We start from the raw sequence: 17777 nt of genomic DNA, 5'->3' as shown, positions 1-17777 counted from the left end.
TTATAGAAGGATTCACATTTCTAAGATATTTCTGAATGCACTTTGTTTTAACTATTTGCTTTGTCTTTGCCCATTAAACAATAAGTTAGATCAAGAGTTGCACTTGTCAAGTTAAAAAAAAAAAAAAAAGGATCAAGAGATGCATATTGAGAAACTGATTCTTTCTATTTTTGATCTTAAAAAAAAGAGTCAGATTCAATTCTAGTTGCATTAACAAATTCTATTATTTTATATGGATTGTAAATAATATAAAATGTCTTTTTTAATGAATGTTTTGTGAATTATTATTTATATTAGTTTAAAATATTATTGATTGATGATTGTGAAAGGGGGTTTTTATTTTTGCTTTGTTTTGTGCTTTGTCAATGGGTATCATGGCAACAATCTAAAATCAACCTACCTTTGCAAGTAGAAAATTTAAATGGAAAAAGATTTGTTTTCCAAATATAAATAAATGAATATAATCTCAAGTTTGGATGGAAATTCTACGTAGTTAAGAAAGTTTTTTGACCCTGTTATAGAAACTGACATTAAAATTTAGCTTGAGAAGTGCATATTTTTTTAATATAGCAAAATTACAAATTTGATATCTAACTACTACATGTCGTAATACATTTCTTAATGTGTTTTATTGACAAGCTTATATTAGTGGTACTTCAAATGAATGTAAGAACAGCAAAGGAAGAAGATACAAAAGGTACTTCAAAGTTGTCTTTCAATTTATTGGAAAATGATATTTTAGCATTTATTGGATATATGTAAAGGATTCAAATCCTAATTTTAATTTTAATTTAATTTTGATTTATATTTTCCATTTCGTAATTTAATGTTTCATATCAAGGATAGGAATCCTAATGTGAAATCAAAGATGAAGAAACAAAGAATTATTTAAATCTTCTTACACAATAGCTTTCCCGTGTATTGCACGGGTTAGCGACTAGCGTAATATTTAAAAGCTGAAGCATAGCATTTTTACGCTCTTTTTGAGCCACATGATTGTAGTATAGTATTTCAGTCCATTGGGTCCATTTTAGTCCATTCGGTCCAATTCAATCTACTTGATCCATTTGATCTACTTTAGTCCATTTGGTCCCATTCAGTTCACTTCTGTCCATTTTGTCCACTTTGGTCCATTCAACCCATTATGCTCTCTCTCTCTCTCTCTCTCTCTACTTTAGTTTGATGATTTTTGTGTTAGTTAATATCTCTACTTTAGGTTGATACATTTTAGTATTGTATTTTTTGAGTTCCTCATCACAAGTCCTCTTTCTACCTCTTATAGTTTTGGATTGATTTTTGTTTGAGTCTATCTTTAGTTTGGAAGTGAGAATTTTAGTTTATAGCAAAATACAATCTTCATGGCTATATATTTAAATGTGCTTATAAATTATTTGAGTAATTTCAGTTGTAATTATGTGATAAGTTTTGATCATCACGATAATCTCCTTAAGAGAATGAGAAATTTGAAACTTAAAAATTTTGGTTGTACCAAAAGAAATTAGGAAAATATAGTGTATAATAATAATAGTTAGAAAAATATGGACCACTTCAAAAAAGAACAATATCAATAAAAACACAAAAAATAATAAAACCATATATTTGTAAAAATAGAGAGACAGAAATTACTTTTAAAAATTGTTTAATTTTTAGGGAGAACAAATTATTTACAATAAAATTTAGAGAATAAATTATACATTATACTACATTTCAAAATAATTATATATTTCCACACATCCCATGGGTCTGCGACTTTTAAATAAATAAAATCGCAACGACACATCTTGTTATGCCATTTTTCCAAAGCTAGTAACTGACAGATAAAAGTTGTACATAAAGTAAGAATGGAAATTGGAACTCCTTTTTTTCTTTTCATGTATTTATTGAGTCTTCTTCATTATTCTCCAAGAAAAGATGGGTTCATTGTTAGTCTAGGCATGACTTGGCCATTGATATTTCTTCCTGGAGATCCTTTGCTGCTAAAACCATCTTTTCCCTTGTAAGCGCATCGATTGTGAGCCCAACCATTGCATAAATAAGTTCCAAACATTGAATGCACTTTTTTTCTTCCTATTGATTTGATAGTTATAATAGGAGAGAAGGAATTTGAACCCTGAATGTTTCAATTGAAAACACCAAAAAATGCTAGTTGAGCTATAAGGCTCCTTGACAACATTGAGGCATTGAAGCAAGTAATAACATAAAATCAGGACCATTTCCCAAACATTTTGGAATAAAAAATGTTAACACAAAAGTGCAGTAGGTTCTCATAGTTATAAATACTCGTTCATGAATCTTCAATTATTGTACTTAGCCTCGTTTTAATCATCATTTTTTGTTAGAAGAATCGATTTAATCATCATTGATTGCTCATTGGTGATTGGGAACTCTGAGCTCTATGCATTCATTGTTTTAGTCCATAGTATTCAAAAAATATATCCTCCTATCTTCAACAACTACGTACGTTTGCTAAAACCATTACTTAGATCTAAGAAATAATTGACAAACAACATATGTTCCTCCATGCAGGTTATAGTGATTTCTAGCTTCTGAAACATTGGAAGTAAAAGTTCAACTCTCAAGGAAAGAAGATGTAACATTTACAACATATAGAAGCCACAGAACTTACCCTGCACAATTGACCATTTCCCTTTCTCACATTTAACAAGAAAAGAGTGAATAATATCCTTTGGGATCCCATAAGAACCATCAGAATACACTCCCATGGAAACCCATTTTCCCTGAATTTCAAAGACAAAAGGAAAATTAGAAAAGTTAATAACTAATAAAATAAAATAAAAATAAATAAATTTAAAACAGAATATAAAAGCAAATAAGTTCTGCTCGATCAAATGCTATTTGAGATGAAGGAGAATCAACCTTGGGAGTCCCGTAAACCCAATCATGTATATGATCACAAGCTGCACTTGCACAAGACAGTGCACTGTTTTTTGCTTTTTGAGATCTATTCAAGGCTGAGCCACGCTGCTGCACATTGGTGATGAACTCGGTTTTTAACCTATGACAAACGAAAAAAATGGAGACTTATTGGGAGTGAAGCGAAGTAAATAGAAGACAAGGATGCATAAAGATGTGAAGATTGTCAACATCACCCTGCAAAGGGTTGCAACCTAAAATTTCAACATGGAAACTACTGTACCCTACTTCAATCTAAAACATTGGAGTTTAATAACTCTTCAATGTCAAAGCTAGGTCCTAACAGGGTTCAAGACCAGGTCAAGTATAAAAAAATATCGGAATCCTTGGGCACATGAGATTTTTAACTTTTTAAACAGAATGTAGAGTGGAGATAGTGTCCAAACTCCTAACCATTTGCTTTGATGCTACGATAAATTACCAATTTTATTAAAAGTTTAAGCTATTAAGAAATGATGAGTTTAATCATTTAACCATAATTCTAACATGTATAAACTACTTAATAGACTATTTCCTAAAATATGAATGATAACTTAAGGAGAACCATAATTTCCTTGGGGCACTTTTTGTCTTTGTAGATGATCAATCACTACTAATCTTGAAGAGGATATTGAGTAAAAGGGAGCAACACGTGATAAAAGTACCCAGAGAAAAACTTCTAATTAGACTTCTACAATCTTACCATACCATGCCTTTAGCACTCATTAAATTCGTAAAGAGCTTTCCTTAACTTACATACATAGTTTGGTTGGACTTTGCTCTCAAATCCTTTTGGTTACTTCATTTAATTTCTCAATCCAATTTTTCATGTAGGAAAACATTCTTTACATCTGTCTACCTTAGCTTCCAAGATTTACTTGTTGTCAAGTGCTAACAGGACACTTACAATGGTTGTCCTTGCCACTGGGCTAAACGTTTCATCATAGTCTAGCCCATATTATCGAGAGAATCCTCAAAATACAAGTTGAGCCTTGTATCTCCCTACCAATCCATATGCATGAGACTTTACCTTTTACACCATTTGCAAGAAATGAGTTTCACATCTTTAAGCTTTAGCACAATGTCTCAAGTTTGATTCTTCTTTAGTACGTGAATTTTTTCTTCCATTGCTTTTATCCATTGTTCACTTTAAGATGCTTCTTCATATGTTGACAGCTCTTTTATGTTGTCATCCTCCGTAATTGATGCATTTGCACACTTGGAATATAGTTTTTGTTACCTTGTTGGCCTTTGTAGTTATGAGATTTCTTCCTTCTCTATTCTAGACCAATCCTCCTCTAGTGTCCTATGGTTGTACACTAGTTTGCCAAGGACCTTGAGTAACTTCTCTAGACTGTGGCTCACCTTCATCTTCAAAAAAGTTTTCATATCAGTTGCCGTAAACTGATCTTTCACTGATTGCTCCCTCCTACTCTCAATCATTTTATCTTCAATCTCCCTTGAGATTGGCAATGATGTAATCTCTTTTTACCACAACGAAGATGCTTCATCAAATTTCACATTCTTCAAGGTGTAACAACGATTGTTAGGTCACAGCATCTTTAACATTTTCTTTGGCTATCGTAGCCCATGAAGATGCAACAGTTTCTTTTTAACATACTGCAGAGATGAATAGGCACAAATGCATATCAAACACAATTAAAGACTTTAAAAGGAGAAGCATTCCTACAATTACCAAAATTATGAATGTTAATAATTTTATGCATTTGAATTAGCAATCAACTATGGCTGAATAATGGTTAAATAATTAAATTCATCATTTTCTAATATCTTAAGTTTTTGGGACAAGTGCTAGTTTATTATAGCATTAGAGAAATGGCCTGATTTCTAACCCGTGTCTGCTGTACCTCCCATTTAGAAAGTTAAAAAAGGTAGTTTATCAACCTATGTCTGCTAATAATTTAAACATGTGAAAGTGGCAATAAGTAAAAATGTTGGGTATCTTGAGCTACCAATGATCGTCACCAATGCGTTCTTTAACAGGTTTCTCTTCATTTTTGATGGTGACAGTTGCATGATTGATGTCCGGATATCGATGTAAATAGTGATTGCCCCATATGATTATGTTCTTGACATCGCTAACAGGAACCTTTATCTTCTCAGCTATTAGGCTTAATGCTATGTTATGATCAAGTCGTGTTAGACATGTGATATTTTTCTCTGGAATTGAAGGAGCAAAATCTTTCAAGATGAGTGCATTGGTGTTTGCTGGGTTGGTAACAACTAGCACCTGCATAATAAAAGCAATGAAAAGGCATAAACATTTAGAAATCTGGTTTCCCTTGATTTAATTATAAATAAGTTGGAAACAAACTCAAAAAGGCACAATTGTACTGTCATTTAGTTGGATAGTTCCCTTACTGACAGATGCAATTTGGAACCATCCATGTTAAATCATTTTAGCACCTTTCTCCAATTAATTTTCCTAATCTTGTTATAATAGTTTTGCATCTTTATTCGTTATAACTTTTATTCCCAACACGTTGGTTGTTGCATCTTTATTCATTATAACTTTATTTTCATCATCATAACTGGAAAGTTTCTTGCTAACAATGTGTCCACATATAATGATAATATTGTTAATTTTTTCTTGCACCTCCATATATAAGCACAATGATCTAACGGACTCATTTTGAAACCAATCTCTTATTTTTTTGGAAAAAGAAGTAGGCTTTTTTTTTTTTTTCTCTCTCTAGATGGTGAAAAATATATGCATTAATATGATGCTGATCTTGCAACTCAAACCCTTCGCTAAACTCTCAAGCACTTTGTGCATGGATAAGTACCATCCCACCTACAAGGATAGAAAGTATTTTTACTTCAAAACATCTTGAACATCCGATTTCATGACTTTTAAAGTAAATGGAGCTACAGATGCAAATAATTCAAATCTATGTAATGTGAACAAATAAGATTCTAAACCAGTGTCATTCAGCAAAAAATATTAAAAAAATCAAACCAGTGTCAGAGATGGGTGCCCCAAGAATCTTATACACAAACATTGAAGCTCATTTATGGGGTTTCTTACCTTGCAATCCGCAGCAGCATGCTGCTCCAAGACCGAAGCTACATCCTTGTAAATAGATACATTTTTAGACATCAAATCCTTGGTGTCCAAACCATCCTTTCGTGAGTGTCCAGCAATCATAATAGCAATATTGACATCTTTACAGGCTTCAACATTGTCGTTGGTAGCAACAACTTGTTGAAACATATTCATCACAAGATTTAAGAAACCTCAAGGGAAAGAATAATTCTATCTACCTCAGTATAGCTCTCACAGATAAGAGACATACGTTTCAAAAGAGGAAAGGCAGAACCAAGCAATTCCATTTTTAGTGAATTCAAGGCTTCATTTGTCTATTCAGTATCAAGCAAGTGCAGAATCACAGGCTGATTAGGGCCCAGCATGATTCCACTTGCAATCATTGGAACAATGGCATAACCTATTTACCCTGTTGAGCAAAATCAAAATTTTGAGCTACAGATACACAAACTTTTATCATGTCTAGAAGAAAGAAATTGCCAACTTATATAATTGAAAATAAAATTAGCTTGCTCCTTGACATGTAAAAACAGTCATATTGATATTATGTTTTATATTTAGCAGATATTAATCAAGCTTTTCTTTTAATTATCATTCTTTTCCAACTATTTGGAAGAGCACAATGTATAAGATAATAATGATTTAACATCAACAAAGAACTTATAGTTTTAAGGATTTCTTTGGATAATTTACAGAAATGGCATTTATACTCATTTTCAAAGAAAGCCACAGATTTAAACAGTTTCATTGAAGAATTATATAACAGAACAGTATTGCAGGAAGTCATGAACCAAATAGATATATGGTTTTCAAGTGAAGTAAAGGATAAATTTAAAGAGAAATAATTAAAATACTCTGTTTAGATAACTTTTGACAACAATTGAGACAAAAATCATGAAAACTTTTACAAATTTTAATGAAAATTGAACTTCCGCAGCAATTGGGGTCGATTTGACCTTCATTCCCATCAAAGAAAACTTGATAAATTGCCACTTTTCCTAAAAACTTAAATTGTTAGGAAATGGGAAATGAAATATGTATGAGCTAATGATGCCAAAAGAAGAAACCAGAAAACGACTAGTATCCACAAGCATACAAGAAAATTTAAATTAAGCAATTATGTAAAATTGGGAAATTTTGAGGTTTGACATTTGGAGAACAATCATTTTTGTCAATTTGAATGAAAATCTAGATGACTGGTTCAGAAATTCAGCCAAAAAAAAAAAAAAAAAAAAAAAACTGAAAACTGAAAATTTCGAGATTCAACTATATCAATGTTGGGGACATAATAATATAACAGGTCAATCAAATATTTCTAGCAATGACCAAGATTAACCAAATAGGATATCAGATTGAGCTAGCATGCATGCCTGTAGCACCCTTAACCAACACTTTCATTGGTTCCTTCTCTCTCTTAAAGAAGCTCCAAATGTATCTAATAAGCCACCAATAAAATGCAATATAAACCAAAACAATGTGACCCTTGTGAAGCAATTCAAGATATTTAAATTTTCCTGAAAACAGACAGATCAATAATCAGTTCCATCTGGATTTCTTCACAAAGCAAGCCCAACTTGCATCATGTATATGTATATATACGAATGATATTAAAGGTCCGTACAATAAAGCTTTTCAGATGCTAAAGAAAATTGCATAGCAGCATAAGAGATGCAAAAGTAAAATAGTTCTCCCCAATCCAAAGAAAACAACATATCCTTCTTTTTGTTTTCCAATCGAACTAAGGAAAAAGATAAGAATATAGAATTAAGTTATAAAAGTTCCCATGAACGCAAAATTCACTTTTATCAAAGCACCTCAACCAAGCAAAATGATTGTGCTACACTTAGTTTAGAGGAGGCTTTTACTCAGGGGCGGAGCCACATAGTGGCTTGGGGGGGCCGAGGCCCCTGCAAAAAAAAAAATTTTCCCATTAGCCTATGAAGAAAAAATAATTAGGCCCCCCCAACCTTAGGCAGCCGGCCCCCCCTACCAATTTCTCACCCATTCTCCCAGGCCCCAATCAAAACTTAGTAACATACTCAAATTAAAAAAAAAAAAATCTGTTCTACTTTCAAGCAAAAAAAAAAAAAAAAAAGCCCAAAAAAAAATTGAACTAAAATCTGAAGAAAAATAAAAAATTTACAGAGAAGCCCACGGCAAGCTAAGCTAAGCCCACGGTGAGCCCAGTAGCTCGCTCACGGCAAGCCCATGCATTCTCAACCGAAAAAAAAAAAAATATATATATATATATATATATATATTACAAAGAATCAGAAAATCCAACCATCACGTCGCTGGCAGAGAGAAATCAAATCGGTGACAGCATACCACAATGCCCGATACTGCCTATACAGAGCAAATCAAGCTCAACAGCAAACCAAACTCAACAAACAGCAAACCAAACACAGAGAACACAGAGAGAAACTCAGAGAACACAGAGAGACTGAGGTTTTTATCTAAAAAAAAAAAATCCCCAATACACAGATAAAAACCAAACCCCAGCAAACCCACGGTCACGTCGCCGCGACGCCGCAGCTCGCTCGTCGTCGCCGTCGTCGCTCGCCCCTCATCGCAGATCGGAGATCGGCCTCTGCTCCGGTGCTCCCTCCGGCCCTCCCTCAAGGTATTTCTCTCTTTTTCTCTCTCTCTCTCACTGTCACTAAAATGAAACGAAATCTTTGTTACTTTGTAGATCGTCGACGCCGGAGGGTTTTTCTTTGTAAATCTTTGTAGATCATCGTTGCTTCCTCCGCTCCGGTTCCGGCTCCGGCAGACCGCCCCTCCCTCAAGGTTTTTCTCTCTAACTCTCTCTCTCTCTCTCTCTCTCTCTATCTGAATGACCAAATGGTTTAGACGTTTAGTGGAAATGAATTCTGCCTGACTGCCTGAGCCTTTTTATTCTTTTAACATTAATAGCATCTCACTCTTTTTTTTTTTTTTGCTGAATACATCTCAATCATTCATTGGTTGATTTTTTCCCCTTTTTTTTTTTTTTTTTCCTGTTTGTCTTTATCTTATGCGGTTATTCCTCTTTGTTGGTCAATGGTTAGTGTGTTGGTTTTTAGTGTAAACCAACATTATTAAATAATAATTAATATTTATTCAAAAGTTAATAATTAAATTATTAGCTATTATTTATTGTAATTTTTTAAGAATTGTTTAATTGTTTATTGCTATATTTTTGGAATTGTAACAAAGAATATGTGTTTACTCTTTTAAGGCTATTTCTTAGGAATTGTTTAATCATTTATTACTGTAGTTGACTTCAACTTTATCTCTTTAGTATTTTATAGCCCATATGTTTTCGCAATTTATAACTTTTGTGTGTTACAAACCGGAATGAAACTCTCATTCCAAAATAATGCGTAATTTACTGTACAATTAGAAACAAATTGGCAAACGAGAGTTTTATTAATTGTTATGTATGTACGCGTATTTTACGTGTAACATACGCGTAATTACCAACTAGGATTAAAGCATTATAATTAATGACAAATAAATTAAAGCAATATAGTTTATTGTTATGCTAAACAATAATAATTAAAGTTATATAATTAAATTAACCAATACATTATAAAAGATAAATTAATTAAATTATTTGAGAGGTTATTATTAATTAAAGTTGTATTAAAAATGGGTTGACTGTTTAAATTATAGTAAAAATTTTGTTTTTTCCTTGAGTATGAATAATTTTCATATAACTAAGCAAAAATTTCTAATTAAAATTTTATTTTTTAAAATTCTTTTCAGGTTAATTGAGTCATATTCTTAAAGCTAAAAGAATTATGAGCAAACGAAAAACAATTGATGCATTCTTTAAGAAAAAAGATGTTAGCAATTCAGAAATTAGGACACCTGTGGCTGTAGAAACAAATGTTAATACTTCGATGCTTGATGAACACATTGCAATTTTCTTTGATAATAGTGAAATTCCTGCAACTCTGTGAACGTAGGCAAATTGCCGAACCACGTAAATATTGTCTTGTGTGTGTGATTGTTTTACTTTTGGCATTTTGTTTTCTCTATTTTTTTTGTTTCTCACAGGTTTGAAATTTCGGTTGAATTCCCAACATGTTCAAGTATATAATAATATATGAAAGTTGATAATTTTGTATCCAATAGACTTAAAAATTATATTTGGTATATCTCTGTTACAACCCGGCCCCCCCAAGTATATATTCCTAGCTACGCCCCTGCTTTTACTTTCCTTTCCTCATTATTGACAATCACATTGTGTCATTTTCCTGCACTTTCTAAGCTTCCCAAAAAAAAAAAAAAGAGAGAGAGAAAATATTGAAAATAAAGTCACGTAATAAGAAAAGAATGGTAAGTTGTGCCATGCAGTTTTTTTTTTTTTTTTTTTTGTGTGCCTGTTAGGCTAATTTCCCAAACATATTAGTTATGTGCCCAATTTTAAAATATTTTTGTTATGTGACCACTTTTGAAACTCAAGTACTTGAGTTTCACAAAGAAAATCATAAAATGATATATATTTTTTAAAGTTTTTAGAGACTCGAGTTCCAAACAAAAATGTTTCAAAATCAACCTCTCAAAAAAAAAAAAAAAAAAAACTAATATGTTTGGGAAATTAGCCTAACAGGCCTGCCATGCACTAACTAGAACTGTAACTGGGTTTTAGGCCACTGTTTCAAAGTGTGGTTCTTTAAGCTAGAGAAAGAGATAGAGACAAAAAAAAGGAGAAGTTGAAATATGGTTGTATATAAAGAGAGAGAAAATTGGGATGAGGAAGCAGAATGGAAGAGTGACGGTAATCGAGGACGGAAATTAAAGAGTGATGACTAATAATGATGATGATTAAAACAATTAAATTGAAGAGGTGCTATGTCTACAACATTTTTATAACATTTTCACAACAAATCATAAGTGGTTAATTGTTATTGGTTCAAATTTAAAACTAACACTAAGATTACTTTTTTGCCCCAATAATAACAATCAGTAACAACCTACCACTTAAGATTTGTTATAAAAATATTGTGAAAATGTTGTGGACATATCATTTCTCATTAAATTGCGATTGTTTAAGATTTTAGTGGGTATGGTACTCTAAAAAAAAACACATAGAGGAACCGTTGAATAAGTGTAACTCATATATGTTTTTTTTTTTTTTTTGGATAAAAAGTATGACCCATATACGTTGATAATATAAATTGGATTAAATTGTAATTTACATAGTAAAAATTAATGTAATTTTGTTTTGCCTCCTAAAATTTTTAAAATTTGAGTTCATTATCCTAATGTCATATGGCGTTTAGATTTAAACCCTTCCGTCTTATAGGTTGATGTACTTTCCGTTGAATGATAGTTAAGGTTAAGCTTGTATCCAGTGCATCTGTGCACTACACACATTATGATGTGGATACATGTCCAGTGCACTGATGCACAGGAAAAAGCCGTGTCTTGTTAGTTAAACTCAAAGCAACATAGTTAAATTGTTAGTCACATGACCTATAATAATTTAGCATTTTTTATGACTTCAAAATTTCATATTTTATAGGATTTTTGAAATAATTAATAGAAACTTGAAATGACTAATTAGAAAGTGAATAAAAACATATGATTAGCGACATAGGACTGATTATTGAATTGGGGGAGGGGCTAGGTGAAGTCGTCTACACTTTCGTTAACACATGAAAAAAAGATAAATCAGAAGGGCACATCTTGTTCTGTCATTGTTCCAAAGCTTACAAGTGATGGATAAAATTTGTACATAAAGTTAGAATAGAAATTGGAAATCCTTTTTTATTTTCATATATTTATCAAGTCTTCTTCATTCTCCAAGGAAAGATGGTTTATTGTTCGTTGAGGCATGACTTGGCTAATGATGCTTCCTTGATGAGTTCTTTTGCCATTGCATCCATCTTTGCCCTTGAGAACTCATCGATCTTGAGCCCTGCCAATGCATAAACAAGTTCCAAACACGGAATGCACTGAAATGATCTTATGCAAGTAATAATAAAAAATAATAAAAATTGAACCATTTCACAACATTTTGGAAAATAAAATGCAGACACAAAAGTATAGTAAGCTCTCATAATTATAATTATTCATTCATGAATCCTCAATTATATAACTCTCTACGCTCATTTTAATCATCATTGCTCATCAGTAATTGGGAGTTCTGAGCTTTGTGCATTTCATTGTTGCAGTCCACACTACTCCAAATAACCTTTGCTCTAAACCATTATTTAGATCTAAGACATAATTGACAGACATCATATATTCCTCTAGGCAGATTATAGTGATTTGTAGTTTCAGAAATATTAGAAGTTCAACTCTTAAGGAAGGAAGATGTAACATTTACAACATTTAGAAGCCCCACAGAACTTACCCTGCACAATTGACCATTTTCCATTCTCACATTTAACAGGAAAAGAGTAAGTAAGGCCAGGTTCGATCCCATAAGAACCATCAGAACAAACTCCCATGGAAACCCACGTTCCTTGAATTACAAAGTCAAAGGAAAAATTACAAAAGAATGTAAAAGCAAATAAGCTCTACATGATCAAATGCTATTTAAGATGAAAGAGAATCAACCTTGGGAGTCTTGAAAACCCAATCAAGTATGTGATCACAGGCAGCACTTGCAGCAGACAATGCACTTGATGCTTTTCGAGCTTTGATAATGGCTAAACCACAATGCTGTACAGTGTTGATGAACTCGGTTTTTAACCTATGACAAACAATTTTTTTTTTTTTTTTGAAAAAAGAGGACAGTTGTTAAAGACCCTACAAAGGGTTGCAACCTTAAATTAAAACATGCACACCGCTGTACCCCACGCCAACCTAAAACTTTGGAGTTTAATAATTTTTCAATATCAAAGCTACGTCCTAACAAGACTCAAGAAAAATTCAAGCGTGTGTGTGTATATACCTACACCCTGAAGATTTGAATCCCTGGGTTACGTAATTGGTATGTAGAAACTACTTGACAATACACCCCAAGCTATTACCTAAAAGAAGCATGATAGTCTAAGGAGAGCATAATTTCACTGGGGCATTTTTGTTTTCATAGATGATAAATCACTAATATCTCAAAGGGGTGGGGGGGGGGGGGGGGGGGGGGTGGCTACAACTACCAAAGTCCTGAATGTTAATAACATTATGCATTTGACTCAGCAACAAGTAATGCTATAATAATGGTTAAATAATTATTAAATTTATCATTTCTTAATAGTTTAAGCTTTTAGGAGAAGTAGTAGTTTAATTATCGTGGTATCAGAGGAAGTTTGATGCAGTTTATCAACCTATGCCTCCAAATAATTTAAACATGCAAAAGTGGAAACGAATAAACACGTTGGATACTTTGAGATACGAATGATCGTCTGCAACATGTTCTCGGACTAGTCTCTCTCCATTTTTAGTGGTGAAAGTCGCATGATTGACATCTGGATAATGAAGTGGAAGAGTGATTGCCCCAAATGATTATGTTCTTGACATCACTAGCATGAACCTTTAGCCTCTTAGCTATCTGGCTCAATGCTCTGTTATGATCAAGTCGTGTTAGGCATGTGATGTTTTTCTCTGGGATTGAAGGAGCAAATTCTTTCAAGATGAGTGCATTAGTGTTTGATGGCTTAGCAAAAACTAGCACCTGCATAATAAAAGCAATGAAAAGGCATCAAGTTATGAAACAATATCAAGTCCAAAAATTAACTGCATGAAGTGAAGATTAAGGGAAAAAAACACTAAAAATTTCCAACATTTGAAATAGTTAGAAATCTGGTTTTCACTAAATATGTTCATAAATAAGTTGGAAACTAGACTTGAAAATGCATAATTATCATGACCTAAAGAGGGCATCTCAATAGAAAGGAGGGATAGAACTTAGGAATCAACACTTACAGCTGCCTGGAATTAGTACCAAGCAAAGTAACAGAGATAAGAACCTAGGTTCACTGCCTAGGATTGCTTGTACTAAACATCAAGCGTTGGAAGAAAAACATCCAATAAAATTCTATTTATTCATAATCAACTTGTCTTCTATAGTGAAATTAAAGGAAATAACTTCATAACAAATACATTAAATACTGAAAAAAAAAAATTCTGAAAAATTAACTCATAACAAGTTTTGTTCATAATAAGGAACAAAACGTGTTTATTTAGGAAAAATAACCTAGGTTCCTTGAATTCACAAGAATGGTTATTGGAATCTACCATAAAATTGGGAGACAAAAGTTTGAATATTTATGAATTGCGTTTAAATAGTGAAGCAGTCCTAGGGCTGCTAGGAGACCCTTAGAAACCTTAAAGCACTCCTAAGACGGCTAGGAAAACACCCTAAAACCCTAATTCGCATTAAGTACAAAATTAGGTGACAAAATAAGAAAACAAATACCCAAAAATTGCAAAACTGAGATAATTGCAAAATCAAACTCTACTATCTCTAGTAGACATCCCAAAATAGATGGGACATTATTTTGAATTTTAAATGAAAAGTTGTAACCAAATAAAATTAATAAAATTACTAAAAATGGCAAAAATGAAAATTTCAGGGACTAAATGAAAGAGTTTTCTTGAAAAGTGGCTTTGGTTGTGGTCAGAGACTCGGAGGTGATGAGTTTAGCTCCTAGCATTGTTTCCCTTATAATTTTTAGGGAATTCTATTGCCATCACCAATGAATTTTATTTTTATTTATTTTTTTATACAAGATAGAAATTCTACTAACATAATCTAAGTACAAGTGTGTAAAACTCTCTCCTGGAGAATTGAACTCCGGCCCTTACCCCCCCCACCTCACAAGAACTTTGTACTTGTGAAGTGACTATCATATCAAGGGTGCATAGTGGTCATCACCAAAGATTTCTACTAGTACTTTTCTACTTCCTAGATTTCTTGCACAATAACTTCTGGTTGTCTCTCTACTTAAGGAAAGCCTATGTTGTATGTTCTACATCAATAATCAGCACCAATAAGTCCAATATGGTGTCCGCACCAAAAGGTCTCTGATTTTAAAACTTCAAATCATCTTAGAGCATCCAAATTCATGACTTTTAAAGTAGGATACATATACAAACAATACAAATCTATATAGGAGAATTTATAATATTGTAAACTAGCGTGGGTGTCTCTAAAATCTTATATGAGTTATATCATATCTACACACTCAAGTGCATTTTTGAGGTCACCTTGCAATCCGCAGCAGCATGCTTGCCCAAGGCCAAAGCTTGAGCCATGTACATAGACACATTTTTAGACATCATATCCGTCCTTTCCATACCTTCCTTCCGTGGGAATCCACCAAGCATAACAGCAATATTGACATCTTTACAAGCTTCAACAATGTCCGTGGTAGAAATCACACCTATCCAAACATATTCATGACAGTTTAAGAAACCTCAAGGGAGAGAATAATTCTATCTACTTAGAATTATCTCTCGAGACAAGAGACATACCTTTCAAAAGAGGAAAGGCAGCATCAATCAATTCCATTTTTATCCCATTCAAGGCTTCATCTACCTGCTTGATATTATCAAACAAGTGCAGAGTCACAAGCTAATCAGGACCTAACATGACTCCCCTTGCAATCAATGGAAGGATGGCATAACCTATTTGCCTTGTTGAACAAAATCAAACTTTTGAGATACACACTACACAATTGAAAATCAAATACACCTGGTCCTTGATATAGTGACATGTAAAAACAGTCATCTTGATATAATAAGACACTCTTTTCTTTCAATTCTCATTCTTTCCAACTATTTGGAAAATATATATATATATATATATATATATTTTGGAGAATCTAGAAAAGACTTCAATGTATAAGATAATAATGACTGTAACAACAGCACAACAGTTAAAATTTGAAAGATTTCTTTAGATTATCTACAAAAAAGTAATTTAAACTCATTTTCAAATAAAAATAGTGGCATTATTTAAGCGCTACATTTTCAAAAACAAATAGTAATTATTTAACCATTATTCTAACAAAAGAAATAAATGAAATATGTATATATATGAGCTAAAGATACCAAAAGAAGGAAAAAAGAAAACAAGTATCCACAAGCATACAAGCAGATTTGGATTAAGCAATCATGCAAAAAAGGAACTTTTGAGGTTTCACATTAGGAGAACATTCATTTTTGTCAATTAGAATAAAATCTAGGTAAATATGGTTCAGAAATTCAGCAAAAATAAATAAAGTTCTAGGTTCAGCTATCTAAGTTGGAGATATAATAATATTTCTAGCAAGGACCAAGAAAAGCCAATAGAATATCATATTGAACTAGCATGCCTACAACACCAGTGACCAATACTTTCGTTTGCTCCTTCTCTATCTTCCGGAAGCTCCACTTGTATGTAATAAGCATCCAATAGAAAGCAATAGGACACGAAACAACGAGACCCTTCAGAAGCAATTCAAGATACTCCATGAATACAAACAGATCCTAAGAAGGTTCTATATATGGAATGAGCTTTCAAAATAAAGCAATAGAAAATAAAACAATGAGGCCCTTCTTAAGCAAGTCAAGATACTCCATTTTCTCAAAAACAAACAGATCAATAAACAGTTTTTTGGTAGATTTCTTCACAAAACAATCCTAACTTGCAGCGCATATATATATATATATATGTGTGTGTGTGTGATACATCAATAAAAAATATATGAATGAAAGCAAAGCATATAAAAAGATACTTTTACAACAAGGCATTAATTTTAGATGCCAAAGCAACTTGCATAAGAGATGCAGAAGTATAATAAGAGATCTCCCCAATGAAAGAAAATAACCTATCCATCTGTTTGTTTTTGAATCAAACTAAGGAGAAAAATAAGAATATAGAATTACGTTATGAAATAATTCCATTGAATGCAACACCCACTTCGAACCACCTCAGCCAAGCTAAATACTTTTTTTATCATATGATACAAGTCGCATAGTGCGGGATATGTAATTAATTTGCAACGGTCTAGACTTATTTTTCTTTACAATTTATGCAAGTTAATATATTAGAATTAGGGTCCGTTTGGATACAGCTGAAAACTGAAAACTGAAAAACACTGTAGCAAAATAATTTTTAAATGTGTGAATAGTACCATGGGACCCATTTTTAATAAAAAAGTTGCTGAAAAATGTAATTTGAGGGTCCGTGAACAGTGCACACTGTGCACTGTTCACAGGAAAAAGTCAAATATTACTGCGCAACAGTGAATGAACAGTTAAAAAAGGGCCAGAAACACACGCAAAAAAAAAAAAAAAAAAGAGTTGAAAACGCAAAACGTGCGCTTGGGAAATGCAAACGCGCTTCCCAAACGCACACTTAATCATCTTTTACAAATTATTTATGCTAAAAGAATATTTCATTTTAGCTAGATTTGATAGAACAAACTTGAGTGTATTTACAGCAATGTTATAGGACTACAAGTTTTACTACATCAGTTTATAGTAAAACACTAAAACTCCTAGTGCTTTTAACATTTTCCTTATATTTATATTAGTTTTTGTTTGGGGCTCCAACCATCAACAGGAAGATGACATTTATGCATGACTTACTTAGTCCAACTAATCAAGTGAGTTATGTGCATACAATGTCATTTTTCTATTTGAGCTTGGAGCCAAACCTTTTTCGTTTGTTTACGAGAATCATTTGTGTTTCTGAGGCATTTAAGGAGAAGTCTAAATCTTCTATCCCACTCTTTCTATTCCATTATATACTCCACAAATAAAAACATGCCACATGTCCATTTCTTTTATTAAATGCTAAATTTATATCTTCTATTATTTCAATTACTTAAATATGATAAGTTATTAATTTATTTACTTTAGGAAATTAAAA

The 17777-nt window shown here is 32.4% G+C and overlaps 2 pseudogenes; both read right to left on the bottom strand.

Moving 5' to 3' along the window:
* Positions 1 to 1858: 1858 nt before the first annotated feature.
* LOC115986575 lies at positions 1859 to 6390 on the bottom strand (annotated as a pseudogene).
* A 5254-nt stretch (positions 6391 to 11644) lies between these two features.
* LOC115986566 lies at positions 11645 to 16844 on the bottom strand (annotated as a pseudogene).
* Between the last annotated feature and the right edge of the window lie 933 nt (positions 16845 to 17777).

Source organism: Quercus lobata, chromosome 4 (assembly GCF_001633185.2).
Source record: "Quercus lobata isolate SW786 chromosome 4, ValleyOak3.0 Primary Assembly, whole genome shotgun sequence".
NCBI lineage: Eukaryota > Viridiplantae > Streptophyta > Magnoliopsida > Fagales > Fagaceae > Quercus > Quercus lobata.
The sequence above is the reverse complement of the archived record's forward strand: the minus strand, read 5'-3'. Positions and strand labels throughout refer to the sequence as shown.